This window comes from Sorghum bicolor, chromosome 7, assembly GCF_000003195.3.
Source record: "Sorghum bicolor cultivar BTx623 chromosome 7, Sorghum_bicolor_NCBIv3, whole genome shotgun sequence".
Lineage (NCBI taxonomy): Eukaryota > Viridiplantae > Streptophyta > Magnoliopsida > Poales > Poaceae > Sorghum > Sorghum bicolor.
In genome coordinates this window covers 23,967,226-23,986,337 of record NC_012876.2, presented here as the reverse complement: position 1 = coordinate 23,986,337, position 19,112 = coordinate 23,967,226, and the positions used below count along the sequence as shown (strand labels likewise).

The 19,112-nt window shown below is 43.2% G+C and overlaps 1 long non-coding RNA gene across 1 annotated transcript in view; it reads right to left on the bottom strand.

Annotated features, from left to right (window-relative positions):
- The window catches only part of LOC110437178, a 31,691-nt gene extending 21,049 nt beyond the window's left edge, over positions 1 to 10,642 (bottom strand). The window contains exons 1-2 of the long non-coding RNA XR_002455375.1: positions 10,230 to 10,642; positions 10,046 to 10,142 (exon numbers count right to left, since the gene is read on the bottom strand). This is a non-coding gene — a long non-coding RNA (uncharacterized LOC110437178). The remainder of the gene's footprint in view (positions 1 to 10,045; positions 10,143 to 10,229) is intronic.

The following is a 19,112-nucleotide window of genomic DNA, read 5'->3' as shown; positions in this document are numbered from 1 at the left end:
TGGAGGTCGAGTGCCCTAATCACGAGCCAGCATCGTTCGTGAAAGGCAAGCCCCGAGCATTTTAAGTCTCCCACTTTAATTTCGAAAGTTTATTGATTATATTATATCTATTGATGCATTACGTATAGGAGTTGTGATGAAACCCTTGCTGCATTATACCCTTTTTCCTTGTCTAGATATCTTACCACTACCTAGTTTTAGAGTTAGGATCGAGTAGCAGCTTAGTCATGCTTTAATCGGTAGAAGTCGGGTGATATCCTGTCACCTGCGCGAAATAGGGCTATGTCGGATCACGATTGACTATACGTGCTATCGTGGGAAAGAACCTGATTAAAATGACTTAAGCCGGGTGGAGATTTTCAAGGTTGTAGTAACTCCGTCTGTGGCAGCTAAGGACCGATCGTTGTACATCCTCTTGTCATGTTGAACGCATGCCTAACACTTAGTTGGCCGGATAACTCGTTCCGACCGCGAAGCCTAGTAGTATGACTCAGGCCGGAAGACCGGCAAGTATAAAGTGCGCACTACCGGAGGAAGTGCGGTGTGCGGGGGACCATTAGCGTAAGACCAAAGCCAGGTGAGTTAAAAGTCCTGACCTCCCTGGCAGAGTGGTAGCCCTGGGAGTGCGGCGCTGATCGGAGCCACGAATCCTGAGTCGTACCAAAGGTGACCCGTTTGCTCTCCGACGGGGGATGCTTGGGTGAGTTCTAGGAATAACCCTCCAGCTGGATAGGAGTCGATTCGAATCACCATCTCTCTCAGATAGTGAGAACTTGACAGAGCAGCGGCAAACGTAGCAATCACTAAGTAACAATGGTTCTGGATAATGATGTTGATGATAGCAAAGAAGAACATATGATGAACTTGATATGGTTATTATTGCTTGTAATAATCAAGTGAAGTGTTTAGTATAGGTGCTAATCTAGTGGTAGGCTAATGATGATTAATATAATGCTTTTACATATGGTGTAGTATCCACTTAAGCTTTTGGCAAATGTTGAGTCAAGCCAACTATGCTTTATACCCAGCCTTGCATGATCCTTGGTGTCTTTTATGTTTGACTAGACGGGTAAGTCTAGCTGAGTACATCCTCGTACTCAAGGTCTATTCCCACCTGTTGCAGATAATGTCTTTTATGATGGTTTCTGTAAGACCTGTCTCCATCCCGCTGGGGATGAGGACTAAACCGTTGGGCACGATTCTCTAACGACTTCGTACCTGTTGCTTTCGACGGATGGCATGAGACTCTGGCAATAACAAGAACTTGTGAAATGAATGTGTGTTGTAAACTATTTTGCTTCCGCTACTCCAAAACTTGTGTTGTAATAACTAAGTAACTCCGATGTGGTGCCGCTTCGATGGCAATGAATGACTATGTAACATTCACTGTGTTTTGTTGAACTATTACGATCTTGGTTTGTTGCAAGTTGGTTTGAAGTACTTCATGATTTCAGTTGTCTACCGGGATTATATGGGCTCAAGTCTGGAAACTAGATTGCTAGTTGATCATTTCTACACTTGAACTCTTATAATTTGGTCGGTTCTGTGACAGGCATTTCTCTAAAGAATGCCCCTACCCTCGACAAAATAACCCCACTTTCCAAAGGCCGCCCACTGGCCAACCCCAACCAAGCTAGTTTAAAAATGGGGCTCACAAAGGGCAGAATGCATAGAGGGGTAAACCTGCAAAGAAGGTGGGACAAGTTTTTCATACAGAGGTTGAAACCATACCGGAAGGAGAGCCGGTGATGATGGGTATGTTCCCTGTTGCTAATCATCCTTCCTTAATGCTTTTTTATTCTGGTGCACATTATACTTTCATCAATCGCACCTTTGTGGTAAAGCATAACATACCCATCGGGGAAACTAAAGATCATTTCTATATACAGTCGCCAGGAGGACGACTGAGTTCTATGGAAATGGTTTATCAGATACCCATCGAATTTGGTGGGCATAGTTTTCCCACCAGTATGATCGTTCTTAAAGATCAAGATATTGATGTTATACTAGGCATGAACTGGATGGCACAACGAGGGGTTGTGCTAGACACCCTGCATCGAACCATCAAGATGCCATTGTCCAATGATAATTCTTACCTTCTAATCCAACTAGCCACTCCAAAACGGGCAATTGAACAAGTTCATGCCACCACAGTGAAAGAAGTTGAAAATATTCTGGTGGTTCGGGAGTTCCTGGATGTGTTTTCCGAGGACCTACCAGGTTTGCCACCAGACCGGGATGTTCAATTCAGTATAGAATTGAAACCAGGGACAATCCCAATTTGTCGAAGAGCCTATCGAATGGCACCAAAAGAACTGGCTGACTTGAAAACCCAATTACAGGAGTTGTTGCAGAAGGGTTTTATTCAACCCAGTTCATCTCCATGGGGTTGCCCAGCCTTATTTGTGAAAAAGAAAGATCAGACATTAAGGCTATGTGTTGATTATCGTCCCTTAAATGAAGTGACGATTAAAAACAAGTACCCACTGCCCCGCATTGACCTACTATTTGATCAGTTAGCCGGGGCTAAGGTATTCTCAAAGATTGATTTGAGATCTGGGTACCATCAAATCAAGATTAGGCCGGAAGATGTCACCAAGACGGCTTTCACAACCCGTTATGGGCTGTATGAATATCTGGTGATGTCCTTTGGTTTAACCAATGCACCAGCTCACTTCATGTATTTGATGAACTCTATTTTCATGCCAGAGCTAGACAAATTTGTAGTCGTCTTCATTGATGACATCTTGATCTATTCCAAAACAAAGAAAGAACACGCTGAACATCTGAGGGTTGTGCTGACCCATCTCAGAGACCATCACTATATGCCAAGTTCAGCAAGTGTGAGTTCTGGCTGGACAAAGTTCACTTCCTGGGTCACATATTATCAGCGGAGGGAGTCACTATATACCCAGGTAAAGTAGAAGATGTTTTGAATTGGAAGCTCCCTACTACGGTGCATGAGGTCCGTAGCTTTTTGGGTATGGCGGGATATTACCGCCGCTTCATTCTGGACTTTTCAAGGGTTGCTAAGCCAATCACAGCCTTGCTCAAGAATCAAACAAAATTTGTTTGGTCGTCTGAATGTGAGCAGGCCTTTCAGACTCTGAAAAGGTTGCTAACTACTGCACCTGTATTAGCCCAACCAAATATTGAGAAGCCCTTTGACGTGTATTGTGATGCATCAGGAATAGGGATAGGTTGTGTGCTAAGCAGCTTAAGCTACACGAAGAGAATTACCGACCCATGATCTTGATCTAGCCGCCATAGTGCATGCCTTGAAGATCTGGCGCCACTACCTGTTGGGGAACACTTGTCATCTATACACAGATCATAAGAGATTGAAGTATATTTTTACTCAGGACGAACTTAATATGCGCCAGCGAAGCTGGCTATAATTTATCAAAGACTACGATCTTGAGGTGCATTATCACCCGGGCAAGCCGAATGTAGTAGCTGATGCCCTCAGTCGTAAGGCTCACTGTAATTGCTTGACAGTGATGCCTAGCGATATAACTCTATGCCAAGAGCTAGAGGACTTGGGAATAGAGATGACTTCCCAAGGAAACCTTGCCAAGCTAGAGATTGATTTCAATCTCAAAGCTCAAATCATTGCGGCACAAATAGAAGATAAGGGCATGAAATACCTCAAAGAGAAAATTTCTAATAGAGCACCCACAGACTCTAAGGTGGATGATGCAGGATTAATCTGGTTCAAAAACTAGATAGTAGTTCCAAAGGTACCTGAGCTACGTCAGCAAATCCTAGATGAAGCTCATACCACAAGGTATTCTATTCAACTAGGAAGCAATAAGATGTATCAGGACCTAAAGCAAAGATTTTGGTGGATGAAGATCAAGGTAGAAATAGCCCGCTATGTAGCCCAATGTGACACATGCCAAAAGGTCAAAGCCGTTCATCTCAAATCTGCTAGAGAGTTGCAACCCTTGCCTATTCCAGCATGGAAATGGGATGATATTAGCATGGATTTCATAGTGGGATTGCCCAAGACAACAAGAGGTTTTGATTCCATTTGGGTTATCATTTATCGTCTCACCAAGTCTGCACATTTTCTGCCAATAAAAGCAACCTACACCGCTGCTACTTATGCTAAGATCTATTTTGATCGTATATTGAGTCTGCATGGGGTGCCGAAGACAATAGTGTCTGATAGAGGCACTCAATTTGTCTCCCAGTTTTGGAAATGCTTACATAAATCTTTGGGCACCAAACTTTTATACAGTACAGCCTATCACCCTCAAACAGGTGGGCAAACTGAAAGGGTAAATCAAACATTGGAAGATCTATTGAGATCATGTGCCCTAAATTTTCCAAACAAGTGGGATGACTGCCTGTCTCTAGCAGATTTCTCATATAACAATAGCTACCAAGAAAGCATTAAAATGGCTCCATTCGTGGCACTATATGGCCGTCGATGTCGAACTCCATTGCACTGGTCTGAACCTGGCGAAAGATGGTTCTTTGGGGTTAACTTGGTGAAGGAAACTGAAGACAAAGTTAGACAAATTCAAATTAACTTAAAGGTTGCTCAATCCAGACAAAAGAGCTATACTGATAGAAGACGTTGACCCTTAAGATTTACTAAGGGTGACCATGTGTATCTAAAGGTATCCCCAATGAAAGGAGTGAATCGTTTCGGGGTTAAAGGCAAGTTAGCACCTCGTTACATTGGCCCATTTCCAATCATTGACCAGTGTGGACAGGTAGCTTACCGCCTTAAATTGACCGAATGATTATCTGGGGTACACAATGTGTTTCATGTATCCCAACTGAAGAAGTGTCTTCGAGTACCAGACCCGGTCCAAGATTTTGAAGATGTGGAACTTGAACTAGATCTGACTTATGCAGAATATCCCATCCGAGTATTAGACCAAAAAGATAGAGTTACCCAAAGAACAACTACCAAATGGTACAAGGTGCAATGGAGTCAACACTCTGAGTAAGAAGCCACATGTGAATCTAAAGACTATCTAATGGAGAACTTTCCTGAATTTTACACTTCTCTTCAACAAAACACCTAGTAAAAAAAACTGTACTCTAGAGTGGACAAAGGGTAGCCGAAGCCATGTACTTAATGTACATATATGTTTATAATGAAACGATCTTACCCAACCGCTTGTCTTATGAAAAAGCTAATGATAAATTAGCATGACAAATTTCCTTTTCCATTACTTGCCCTAAGGCTTTAAATCTCGAGGACGAGATTTCTTTAAGGGGGAAGGGCTGTAACATCCCTGATGTTACGGTTACTAAAACTTGATCATGTCATCATAAGCATTGCATAGCATACTGGTTAAGCACAACATGGTGCATCAACATAAAACAAGTTTACTTTGGTTGCTTGTGCTTAGGGAACTAAAGTGTGCTTATATTGTGCAATGATGCTAGCGTGGTTGTGAAATCCCTTGTGTTGGGGGAGTCCGAGAAAATGGGGAGGGGAAACCCTGATTTTTAAAACCCTAGCTTTTGCCCCCTTTTGTACATTTTAAAAACTAAGCAAAATTTGAGGATGAGTCCAAAAGCAAAGTTGTAGATCTTGTCAAGATGTACAACTTTGGTGTTTTGAGTTTTTGTAGTTTCAATACAAAATTCAAAGTAATTTTGAAAATACAGATTTCTAGAAATTGTCCCCTTTTCCAATTTGAATCCCTAATTCAAAATCTGTTTGGAATCTTAAAAAGTGACCAACATGAAAGTTGTAGAGCTCAACAAATTGAACAACTTTTATTTTGGAAATTTTCAAGTTATTATGGAAAATCAAAAGTAATTTTGGAATTTCTGTTCTGGTCAAATTCAAAATTAGAATTTTTCCCCAAATGGGAATTTGAATTTCAAACTGTTTTGGTTAAATTCACTTGGTTCCTTTCAGAATTTGAATTTGAGACTTAAAGGAATGTTGTAGGAAATTTTATACTGCACAACTTTTGTTTTAGCAGAATTTTGACTTCAGTTTAACTTTGTGGAGTAATTTCCAAAAGACAACAAAGGGAGGGATAGAGCTTGCTACAGTGTTCCGATATGGATCCCGAGCCCCTGTCCCGCGCGGCCGCAGGCCGTGCAGCGCCGCACGCGCGTTCTCGCCGCCACGCCGCTCCTTGCCAGCTGCGTTACTGCGCGACGTGGACGCCTGTGACCCCTGCGCCTCGTCCTCTTGAGCGTCCGCGCAGCCGACCTCGAACTCTCCCACCTCGACGACCGAAACCACCTAGTGAAGCTCCACCGTCCAATACACCTCGCTCGCTCCCTCTCCAACCAAATTGAGCTCCCCACCACCTTCGCCACACTCTTGCCGACCCAGTGCGCTCCCCGAAACATTCTCTAACCCACCCAATCGCCGGAAACTCCTCTTCTTCCGCAACTCCGGTCGGGACCACCGCCGTGAAGCCTTTCCCGTGACCATGCCGTTCTAGTAGGTAACACGCCTTGTTAGCGGTTGTTTCAAGTTCCTCTCATCCCCCAGAAGCTCATGCACTGGCTCTTTCTCTCTGGACGCGGGCAGGTTCACCGGAACGACCCCACCGAGGCTAGAGCGCCCGCCCGACGACACTGCCACCGTCGCCAGAGCCCTCCGCCGCTTCTCCCGCCGTGGTGATGTGAGCACCATGCTCCTTACTCCTCCCTGAAACCCCCTGCCACGTTCGTTCGTGCTCTACCGAGCCCTAGCGACCGGTCTAAGGGCGACCATCGCGGCCATCCGCCATTCGCGTGGTCGAGATAGAGAGAAGCGAGTAGAACGTGCTCGGGTGATAGCAATGGAGTCGCGGGGTTGAGGCGAAGCTGCTGCGCACCTCAGCGTGGGCTAAGACCCCCGCTAGCGGCGGTCGGAGACGCGGCCGAGCCGCCGGACGAGTGGAAGATGGAGCTGACGGACAGGGCACGCCCGTCAGCGACCCGCAGAGAGAGGAGTGGAGTAGCACGCGCGTGTGGGCCGGCCTGGGCCGAGCGTGAGCGGGCCGACCACAACAATTGTGTGCTTTTTCCTTTTCCTTTTATATTAAAAGTGGCTGATGTTTGAATTTGTATAGAAAATTCTATGCAGATCCAAAAATAGTGGAAATTTTTGTATAGGCTCTGTTAAATGAGTAGAACATAGGAAAAATATTAGGTTACATTTTTTTGGTAGTTTCCATATATATAAAAATTGTATCCTTTATTTAGTAAATAAAACTTCCATGAATTTTAGTAATTTATTGATATGTCTAAAAATCACCAAAATTTGTGGGATGTCTCTGAATATTATTCCTTAGCTTCACACAAAATTTGGTGGCATTTGGATAATGCTTGAATAAAATATTAATATACCCTTAATTAGTAATTTAGTAATAATCCTAAAATATTTAAGTAATAATTAGCTTAATTTCTCAAAGTAGGATTTGAGTGCTTTTGGTATTGTGTGATGATCTGAGGTCATTATCCTTAACGACCTTCGGCATTTAATTATTGTTTGATGTTAATACTTAATTACTGTCAGTAATGCTTAATTAAAGATTAATTAATATAAAAGGGATCAATAATTAAGTAATTAAGAATAATTATGAATTAAGAAAAATATTAATTTACTGATGCAACCTCTTGGGTAAAAACACTAATGTGATAAACAACATTAATTACTGTTTAGCCTGTCCTTGCACCGAGAAGGAAAGTTGTACTCAACTCGGTCCTTCTTATATGTTTGTCATAAGCATATCATGAGAATACATCATTTTGCGTATAGTGCACGTGACCGAAGGAGCGACCGTTGAACCAAACCTCGAGGTTGGTGTTCCATTCGAGGAAGTAGGATCCGAGACTTGGGAAGCCTCTGAGGAACCCACTCAGCTCTGCAACCAAGGCAAGCCTGGAAGCATTCAACCCCTCCTTTAATATTTTAAATCTTTTATCACTTATGAATTAAAAATGCTGCATTACATAGTCAAGAATTGGGTTTAACCTACTTGTGGCATTTACTACCTTGATATTTGTTATCTTGTCCTTGGCACCTGTTTTATTTTAAAACTACGTAGTGATGCTTAGCCCTGCTTACTAGATAGGTTTTCAAATAAGAAAGTTTGAAGGGTTGTTGTGGAATACTTTTATGGTCAATGATGTTTGAACTTGAGACCGGTCGGTGGACTTGCTTTAAGAATGGAGTCTTAAAGTAGTGTCTCCAACTGTGTCGATTAAGGACCGGTCCGTTGATGGCCTGCTGGGTTAAGAATTTATAGTACTAGACACTTGCCCTCGGTAAGCCCGGTCTTGTGATTCCTCGACGAGAGTGGCTACTCGCGCACTGGGCGTGGAGCGATGGCGAGAGTAGCGTGTACCCTCCTAGCAAATGGGCTGGACGGTGGAGTACTGTGCTCTCGGGTGCCGTGAACCCGGTCAGATCTTGGGAAAGCTAGATTTGGGTTGACATATGCAAGATTCGGTTCTACATATGTCGAGTGGTTAGGAACTCCAGCTGGATTGGTAAGCGGTTCGAATCGTCGTTGCTCCCCGATTGGAAGACTCAATCCACTGACCCTCATCGTAGTTAAATATGCAACTAAACTGTAAAATGAGAATGGGTGAGATGTCTCATGAGGTTCTGATCCCAATTCCCGGACTCAGAGTGACATGAAGCTATGGCCGTCGGATGGAAAATACTTTTATTAAGGACTAGGAATTTACAGAACTTGTCTGTGATAAGCGACTAGATAGACTGTCCTCAAATTCCTCGGCCTCTTGAGGTGAGCAATTCGTGGTTAAAACTTAAAAGTAAGGATACACTATTAGTAAGCTTTTTAGCAAAACAATTTGGCTCCTTGCTCAGCCACCCCTTGTCTACCCTAAGCCTGAATTCCTAAGTTCTCCTCTTTTTCTACTGGGTAAGTCTTATTGAGTACTCCCATACTCAGGGTTTTATAACCCCTGTTGCAGGTGAAGCTCAGGAGCCAACTTGTTTCAGACCCTATTGTGTGACCGTCGTCGAGGTTGACGACGAAGAAGAGTGAGCGTGACCCGTGGGCAGGGTCCGTAAGTTTGTAATCTTTGTACTATGGTTAAAGTTGCTCCGCTGGACCTGGCTTGTAATAACACTTTATCTAAGTCTTATTTTAAAGAACTATGTTTGTAAATTAAGTTACATAATGCTTCCGCTGTTTTACTCTGAAATGGTATTTTGGTTACACCCTGCGTGTGATACTGCAATGTCTTTGCAATGAATGATCCTGGTGTTAAGGTGGCCACTTGCTATCCTGAAAGGGCAAGAAGAAGAAATTCTCGTTAATTGACCATCACTAGTGGTCAGGACGAGCTCGGTTATTATGCCACAGGTAGCAGTGGAATGGGCGTCCCGAGATGCTCATCGGGCTTCTAGAGTAGAAGGATCCCCGGCATCACCGTCAGAGGTCCTTGGGACAATGACAGGTGTCGGAGGGCCCAACTACTTAGAAGGTTCTACCACAATAGTGAACTGCTATATTATTGCTATATCTGAACTCTAGTTCACTAGTGAACTGCTTTTACATAAACTAACATTTAATATTTCGTAGCAGTAACAAATGCTTTTAATATTTCATAGCTGTTTACTATACACCAGTTCACTAAACTCACATATATCAGAACTCGCTTATTATGTACTCACATTTTAATATTAAATGGATCATAGCAGTAACAAATATATCTGGACTAGCATAAAGGCACAGTATGCAATAGCATATTGTGACCATTGTTGTTGCTACTTATATTCCAAAATATGAAGATGCAAGTCCAACACAATTTTATACGGCTACAAAAAATTAGGTGTAGTACACTGACTAGTTACAGTTTCAATCACATAGATCAAGCATGTCACTTGGATCAAGAGAAGTACTACTAGATCAATTCATAAGCTATTGAGCACTAGCAGCACAAACACAGTAGGCTCATCACATTCTCACACACAAAGACTGCTACAATTTGGGATATATCGTAGCACTGGAGCCCATCAAAAGATTTGTCCCAAATTTAATGCTGAGGCAACAGGTATAGGAGGGCATTAACAGAGGGAGCAGATGTCGTATACCTGATGTGCTTGATGCATGTGGTGGTGGCGATCCGTCGACAACCCTCCATCCCGGGGGACCCACGCCTCCAAGTCCAAAGGAGATCCGCCACCTCAGCTATCGTACCAAACATAGGAGAGTGACTGAGCCAGGGTGAGAAGAAGAAGGGGAGAAGAGATGCGGAGCTCACGGTTGCCCACAAACCGGATCCACCACGAAGCTAGTGCATCAGCCCTGCCACCACCATCACCTGCAGCACCGGAGTCACGTCGAGCTTGTGGACGAAGGAGCCGAGGGAACCGCTAGCGCCACAAGCTTGGATTTGTTGGGCCTCGCACTCCGTCGCACTTCATCGGATCGGGGCCGCCGCCTCAGCCGTGCGTCAGATCTGGGTCGCCTCCTCACACGTCCTCGGTCTGATGTTCCTGTGTAGGTAGGCCGGTGGCTCTGCGGAGGGATTGTGGCTAGCATTTGCAAGCGCCAAAAGGCACGGGACTCAAGGGGGTGGTGGAGAACTAGAGACATTAGGGTTTCGTGAGGTTATATATGAGATAGGGTGCATCTTGACCATCCATTTCAATCGAACGGCTAAGCATGATATTGGGTCTAATTTGGGTCGGATCTGGTATTCATTTTTCAGACCCAATGCAGCCTGGTGTTTAAGATTTTTTCTTTTAATTCTCACAGTGATTTGCCGATTATTGATTAATTTGATTTCTATTATATATTGCATTATTAATATGTCAAATGTTCATAAATAATAATTTGAATATGTTTAATCAAATATAAAATAATTTGAACATGTTTAATCAGAAATGTCCGACCAATATACGCAAAGCAATGTATGAATATGAATATCAAATTATGAAATATATTTAAATTACATTTACACTAATTAAATTAAATTATAAATATTCATTATCGTTTCATTATTTAGCTAACTTCAATAAATTTAGTTTGCTAAATTTTATTTTTTTTGTTACTACTAACCTAGATATGTGAGGAGATGGATTAGAAGCAGCCGGCCTTCTCGGAGTGGCCTTCCTTTATATAAAGCTTGATGTATGTGCGCTTGCTTTAGCTTCATGAGGTGGGACAAATACAAACGTTGTGTGTTGGCCGCATGACCTTGTCCCTGTCCTACAATGCCTGTTTGTCTAAGTTGGGCCATGGTGTGATATCAAAACCCAAGCTGCAGCACGCTATGGTAAAACATAGACGAGTTGTCTTCTTAGTTCTTTTTTCCTTTCATTTTTCACAAATGTTTATGGTCACCTAACATACAAGCTTATGGGTTTAAAAATTATAATAGTTCTATACTTTATGATGAGCAACTACTGTCATCGATTTATCATCACAAATCCCATAGAAAGTATACTATAAGATGTTAATGACAAAGACACAGTTTGGTCATAAACAGCAGTCAATCAGTGGACAATCATCACAAACAACAACTGTTTGTGATAGATATGTGCTCTGTCATTTGGCAGTCGTCATAGAAGCCCAGATTTCTTGTGGTGTGATCAAAGCACATCATCAGCCGTTACTCCTGACCAGACAATCATTATTCCCCCTCAAGTTAAAATACCAATCACACAATTATTACCGATGGACCTTTACATAAATATGTCGTCACTCTTAGTATTTTCAGTTGAAGGTATTCCATCGGCAACTCTAGCCGATCAGAGCACGGTACAAATCACATCTCCAAGCCAGAGGCAAGAAATTGCTCTGAAACAAGTAAGCTACACCCAATCTGCTGTATTTTGTATCATTCATACTTACTTCTGACTAACTCATCCTCCCCTTTGTTTCTAGGAACAAGATTCTCCTGACAACTTGTTCTCTTTTGCCATCGACATTTCTGATGACAAAGGTGAAGAAGCAAGTTCTTCATTGGCGCTTGGAATAGCATCTGCGGAGATCAAATCCAAGCTAGAAAATCTACTAGACTTATTACAACAAGACACAGCCCAGCTAGTGGATGATTCCGGTCCGGCCAAGGCTATATTCAAGACTCTCCGCAGTCAGATTCCTGTCGATGCTGAGGAGATGCTTTTTCAAGCCGCCCATCTGGGGAGCCGCCAGCTTCAATACCAAAAGGCCGTTCAGTGCCTTGCTGATAGAGCCGCTTACACCCAGCTCAAAAAGAAAATGCTACAAGTAAAGCACGTTGCCGATGAGAAGCATAAGAGCATCGGCACTTTGCAATCCTCAAGCGTTGAGCTAAAACAGAAAATCTCCGATCTATCGGCAAAGAGAGAGGCTTTGCTCGCTGAACTTAAACAAGTGGAGGAAGCTTTGACCCAGGCCCAACAGGAAGAAAGTCAACTGCCCTGCTTAGAAATATTCAGCAAGAGAGGGATGCCCAAGCTTGCAAGGTGCTGCAAATGAAGAAGAAATTGAAGCCAGTAGCAGGTTCGGCCGATGAAGACACCAAAGAAATAGAAGACGCTAATCAGATTCGCCTATGTGCGATATCGGCCATCCAAGCTCTGTTAAACATATAAACCTCTTCATCAGCAGCATGTTTTGTTTGTTCTTTTGAAAAACACTATCATTTGATCCAGCCGGTAGGATTGTTATCGGCACTTAAACTCCTTATGCATTAACCCAGATACACTGATATTTTGTCCAGCCGATAGGATTGTTATCGGCACTTAAACATTTTATGCATTGACACAGATACTAGGGTAGTATCTTTTAAATATTTTCCATTCAATGCTCTGGGAAATTCAACTCCTTCGAGAGTCTCTAGAATATATACATTGCCAGGAGCCGATCGACTTATCCGATAAGGACCCTCCAAATTAGGAGACCATTTTCCAAATTTTGAACTCTTAGTCCCAATCGGTAGAATTAATTTTCAAACTAAATCTCCATCGTCAAACTCTTTAGCTTTCACCCTTTTATCATACCACTTAGTCACTCTCTTTTTAGTTTCTTCTATGCTAATCAAAGCTCTCAACCGATGCCCTGCTAAATCTTCCAACTCATCTTTCATCAGAGTGGTATAGTCATCAGCAGTTAATTGATCTTGAGACAATATTCACCTAGAACCAGTCTTAACCTCCCAACGTAGTACCGCATCATGCCCATATACCAATTGATAAGGCAACACTTTGGTTGCACCATGACACGGCATCCGGTACGACCACAAGGCTTCATTCAGCACGGTATGCCACCGTTTAGGGTTTTCTTCAATCTTTCACTTGATAAGCTTAATAATCCATTTATTAGAAGCTTCAGCCTATCCATTAGATTGAGCATAGTAAGGAGAACAATTCAGCACTTTAATCCCCATACCGATTGCAAATTCATCAAACTCCCCCGATGTAAACATAGTACCCTGATCGGTAGTTATCGTTCGAGGAATGCCAAATTGGTAAACAATATGCTCCTTTACAAGATTAATCATAATGGTCAATGTTACTTTCTTCAAAGGAATAGCCTCAACCCACTTAGTGAAATAATCAGTGGCAACAAGGATAAACTTATGCCCTTTACTCGATGGCAGATAAATTTGACCGATGAGATCAATAGCCCAACCCCAAAATGGCGAAGGTTTAATAATAGGATTCATAGCCGATGCGGGTGCCCTTTGAATATTACCAAACTTCTGAAATCCTTGACATCCTTTGAAATATTTGAAACAATCCTCAAGAATAGTCGGCCAATAATATTCATTCCTTCTAATGATCAACTTCATTTTAAAAGTTGACTGATGCGCTCCACACAACTCCATGGATTTCACTCATTAAAGTTTTGGATTCATCATCACCAAGACATCTAAGCAGAATTCCATCCACAGTACGATAATACAATTCATCATCAAGGAGCACATACTTGGTAGCTTGAAATCTAATGCGCCTTTCAACTTTCTTGGAGGGATCTCTTAGGTAATCAACAATCTCCTTTCTCCAATCATCGGCACTGATTGCCGATAACAAAACCCCCAAGATTGGTTGATATCCCGAGGCGTGTTGAGCCAACCGATTAGCTTCTTCATTATGTAATCGGGGAATATGCTCTGGATAGTAATCTTTGAATTCATTTGATAACTGTAAGAATCTTTCATAATAAGATATCAGAATCTCACTTCGGCATTCATAAACCCCAGCCAACTGATTTATAACAAGCATAAAATCACCGAAGATTTCAACTGCATCGGCACAAACTCTCCATAACAACTCTAATCCTTTGACCAAAGCTTGCTACTCAACCTAATTATTTGTCGATGTGGCAACAACCGGCAAAGAAAATTCATACTTCTTTCCTCGAGGAGAAATCAATACTAAACCGATACCTGCCCCTTGATCACACGTGGACCCATCAATTAAAAGCACCCAAGGGGCAATTTCCAAAGAACTCACCAAACCGCAATGCTGAGTAACAAAATCGGACATAGTCTACCCCTTGACTGCCTTAGCAAATTCATATCGTAGGTCAAACTCTGACAACACCTGTCGGGCCCTTATTTTAGGGTCCACTGTGCATCACGTATCAGTCCCTGGATCAGTAGCTGATATGCACAGATTGAACAAGATTGATATCAAAAACCATACTTTTATTAATAACAGGGAAAATATGTTACAAAGTTTGTATCTACATAGCTTGGGCCATTGGCCTTGTGATATACATCAGAGTTCTAACACAGCGATCCTACTATGTCGTGGTTCCATTCCTACAGGCAACTTGGAGTGCGGACGAAAATCCTTATCCCTAAACTCATTCCTATATCTTTATCGTAGTGGTCCTCGAGTAGCTCCTTTGCATAATTGTACATTTTCATCCTCAAGTGTACTCGTGTTGTCCCATCCTGGCGTAGCTTTGATAGCTCCATCCTCATATGTGCTCCGACAGCTTTTCTCCTAAAATCATGGAATGGAGGAGATTGAGTACACAAAGTACTCAGCAAGCCCTAACTTTAAGATAAAGTGAGGTGGATGGCGGAGGTTATATGTGGAGGTGTTAGATGATGGTGAAAGTGTTTTTGTCACAAATGGAGTTACATATAAATATAATATGTGTGTGGGCCCTGGGAGAGTATTACCCCTTCTCACCAGTTCCCGGAGTGTATAAATTGTAACTTATAGATTAATTGATTACAACTTACCAGAGTATCACAGTTTCATTATTCATAAAAGCATCTAATCATTTGAGACCTCATCCCAGCAATTGCCCATTCCAAGGACTTGGCTATTCGAATAGATTCAATACACTCTGCAGAGATTGTACACTTTTCCCCACATGGTAAGCAAAGCCGACACGAGGGCCAGTGGTGCAACAGGCTTACCGAGATCTCGTACCCGGATGGAATGACCTTAGATATCCATACAATACTACCACGGCCTATTCAGGGGTCGGAAATACACGACGATTGGATGGTCACACAGCATCCAATTTTAAGGGATGATCACGCAACATCCGAATTCAATAAACAATGCTCACATGGGGCACAACAGTAATTTTACATGGAAGATCACATAGCAACCATGCCGACCAGACCACGGAAGATCACCCAGCAACCGTGTCCTCTCCTGATAGTCCGTTGCCACTCCGGCCTCCTAGTAGTAGTTGTATTGCTACCTAACAGGGTGTGAGACCAAGTCTGCCCATACAGACATGTGGCTGTACGAAATTCTGGCTAGGTGAGATGGCAAATGAACCGGTCCTTATATGACCGAAGCGAGTATATCCCACAGGAACCCTCACTAGGCGAACCTGCCAAGGTAGTCCGCACCACGTGAAATACCCCCCACTCGCTCCCGTCAAAGACAAGTTTTAGTTCACTAGATTATATCTGATTAACACGGTTCATGTTCTCAGGCTCATCCATATTTTAAAGGCTTATGGAATGTCATAGAGATTTGTATCATATATTACACGTACTCGTATTATATATTATAAAAGCTTGCAACATATCACAAGTATTCATATAATATCGCGAAGCTCATTTCGTGACACAATATCCCATATCACTCATACTCATATAAAAGAATGATGTAGTCAATATAAATTAATGAAAGGTGGTAGGTGTTGTAGTGGAAATGGTAAAATATGGTGGTGCTGTAAAAATGGATGTGGCACGTTATATGGAGGGAAAAAGAGGTAGGTGGGTGTTAGGACTTGCCTCCGCTCGCTGGCGATTATATTTTTATTTTGAGATTCTGATTCCTGTGCTTCTTGTTTCTTCGTCTTTGTGTAATTCTGCTTCTGGGTTCCATCCCGTTCTCTCTGCTTCTTCTATCCTACGCTGTCTAGCATTGACAAACAAAGAAAACACCCAACGGGTGGAACAAACAGGCATAATCGACCAAGGAAGAGAAAACGGTACCAGACGGGTTGACCCTATTGGTGACGGATTGTTATCTAGGTGAGTTCCACATATACGCGCTAGTACACATGAGAGCGGCTTGGATAGTTAGGTACGTGCATATATACATATACATATAGATTGGGACAGGCGGCACCGAAATGCAAGGTTTGTAGCGATAGCTAGTTTAGTGGCATATATACGTATGTATATGTTAGGGTTTAATTAAGGTGAGGTTGGTCATATATATACAGGTGTGCGTATATACGTACTACGTGTGCATGGACGCAAGGGTATCGTGAATATTTGGGTATTTAAATGCGTGTTCTAGTGTACACACGTACACGAATATATGGTGCTAAGATGTGTTAGTAGTTGAGTGCAACTATGGGTGAGCGCTAATAAAAGAAAACGTAAGACAAGCATAACTAGAATTTAAATGGGCACCAGAAATTATGAAAAAGGATATGGATGTGCAGGGTTTCATTTTAGAGTATTTTTAAGTAGAAGAAATCAAGGGGTTCGGAGGTGGGATGATGGGCATATGGATCATTATAGCTTTAATAAAGAAAGGGGTACGACAAGGATATTAGGAATTATTTCTAGAATTTTAAATTGTGGAGAAGGCGTGTGAAAGGTTCTGTGTAGGCTTTGGAACTGCTCTAGTATTTTAGGAAATTTCTGGGATTTTACCTGGAAGGGGAAATGGGCTTGCTCAGTTTCTCATGCCTATCTCCTAGGTGTACTTACTATTTTCTACTCAGCATAATTGCTGGCATGCACCTCTCTATGGAACGTGGCCTTTGCATGGCACTGTTCCGTGAACTGCTTGCTTCCACCCTTTGATTTATGTGCACCACGTTCATGGAGAGAAAAATATGACATAGTGGATTCATGGGACTGCCCCATGGTTGGAGTGACGTGAAAGTACCCAGGCTCCCGATGCTATTCCGTTCACGTTTCCTCCTGCGTCCATCCGTTCAAGAGAAAGACAGAAGAAAGACGGAGAGAGGGGAGAGATAGGGAAGACAGTACAGAGCAGAGCAGAGGGACAGCACGGTGGCAGCAGCTTCGGCACCGGCAGCGATGGGCTCTGGTGCGGGCTGACTGCAACACTCGAGCGGCACAGAGAGACGAGGTAGGGAGACGTGGCAGCGGCACGAGATCAGCCTTGGTGCATGGCTCGGTCCCTAGCTCCAGTACAGGGCCAGCCTAATCATGGCGTTCGACGGCGATAGCTTTGATCACGGTCAGTTCGCAGGCGGCCATGGTTCCTAGGCTGCTGCCGTGCTCAAATTTGGTGCGAGCCGGCCAGGGCAGCTGGGCGGCAATGCCTGGTAGTGCTCAGCTCTGGCATGAAGTCAACAACCAAGGCGAGGGTGGCACTGAGCGACTGTGCCGGTGGAGCAGAGAGCAGAACCGAGCGGTGTCATGCTTAGGTGAGGTTCTCGTCTGTGCGGCCATTGGCGGTTCAAGGCGAGGGCCGCTCCGGCGATGCTTGGCGAGGAGACCGAGGCGCGGTTACGGCGGCGGCGTTGTGTAGTAGCAGCTCCGGCGTCGTTTTCGTGCGTCGGGCGTCCTCAGCATGGCGGTGCCTGCCTTCGGCGGGTTTGTGTACGGCAAGACCAAGGATTCTGTGGTAAGAGAGCTCAAGCTCTGCTCGTCGATAGTGTTGGAGCAAGTAGCCAGAGAGAAGCAGAGCTCGTTCTCAAGTTTCCTGCCCTCCCGCTTGACGGAGGTGCCTCGCCATGGTGGCCTTGCTGGCTTTTATAGATACGAGTAAGGCGGTGGAAAAGTGGCTGATATTTCCGGGCCCGGTAGATTTTTGCGGGCATGCATAATCTGCAGCACAGCAATGGTAGTCAACGTCTACATGTGCGCACGCTTGGCTCAAGCTGGCCTTTACTGGATCATGGCAGATTGCCAGCAGCATAGCGTATGGCAACAGCACAGCGTGTAAGCTGGCGACAGGCTCCATGGGGGCATGCTTCTATTGCTGGGAAGGACACACCACGAAGAAGACAACATCCAAGCAGTTGGAAGTTGACGCGGGCTCGCGCCAGCAGTGCTCGGATATTTTCCGGCCATTGAGATTTTTACCAGCATCCGTTGAAGAGTTACAGTACATAACAGGCAGCTGCTGCACTTCTTTCTCCACACACGCGTACGCACGTGCGCTAGCAGTCCGAGCTAGGGTGCTGAACGAAGCAGGTGTTGCTAATGAGTCCATCGCCGTACGTGAATTCAGGAGGAGAAACTAGCCCCAAAAGAAATTTGTATATTCACGTGACAGCTTTTGAAATTTCCCAGAAAATCATGGAGTGGGTTAACAAAGATTTCCATTTGAATTCAAGGAAGAAAATGAGATTGGGAATTTATGGAAAACAATAGGATTTGGGAATACAAGAAATAATTTGGCGCCACAAATAAATTCTAGAAAAAAGCACACAAACACTCATAATGCATATGGTGAATTTTAATTCAAGGTTTTTGGAAAAAAACACTTTCAAAAAATGGTTTCACGGCGAAATAAACTAATCAAGTTTTAATTTTTGTAAGCTTCTAAAAAGTATAAATTTTTAGCAAATTTTATCATGGTAGAAAATACAGGGTGTTACAACACCAATATCCATTTGCCGATTCTACCACTCATAATCAGCATGGAAAATATATCTCTAACTACGTCATATTTGCATATAACAGTACATTCGGCCGATAGCAAATATGCCTTAGTTTAGTACAAGAAAAGTATAGACATAAGCATAATTTCT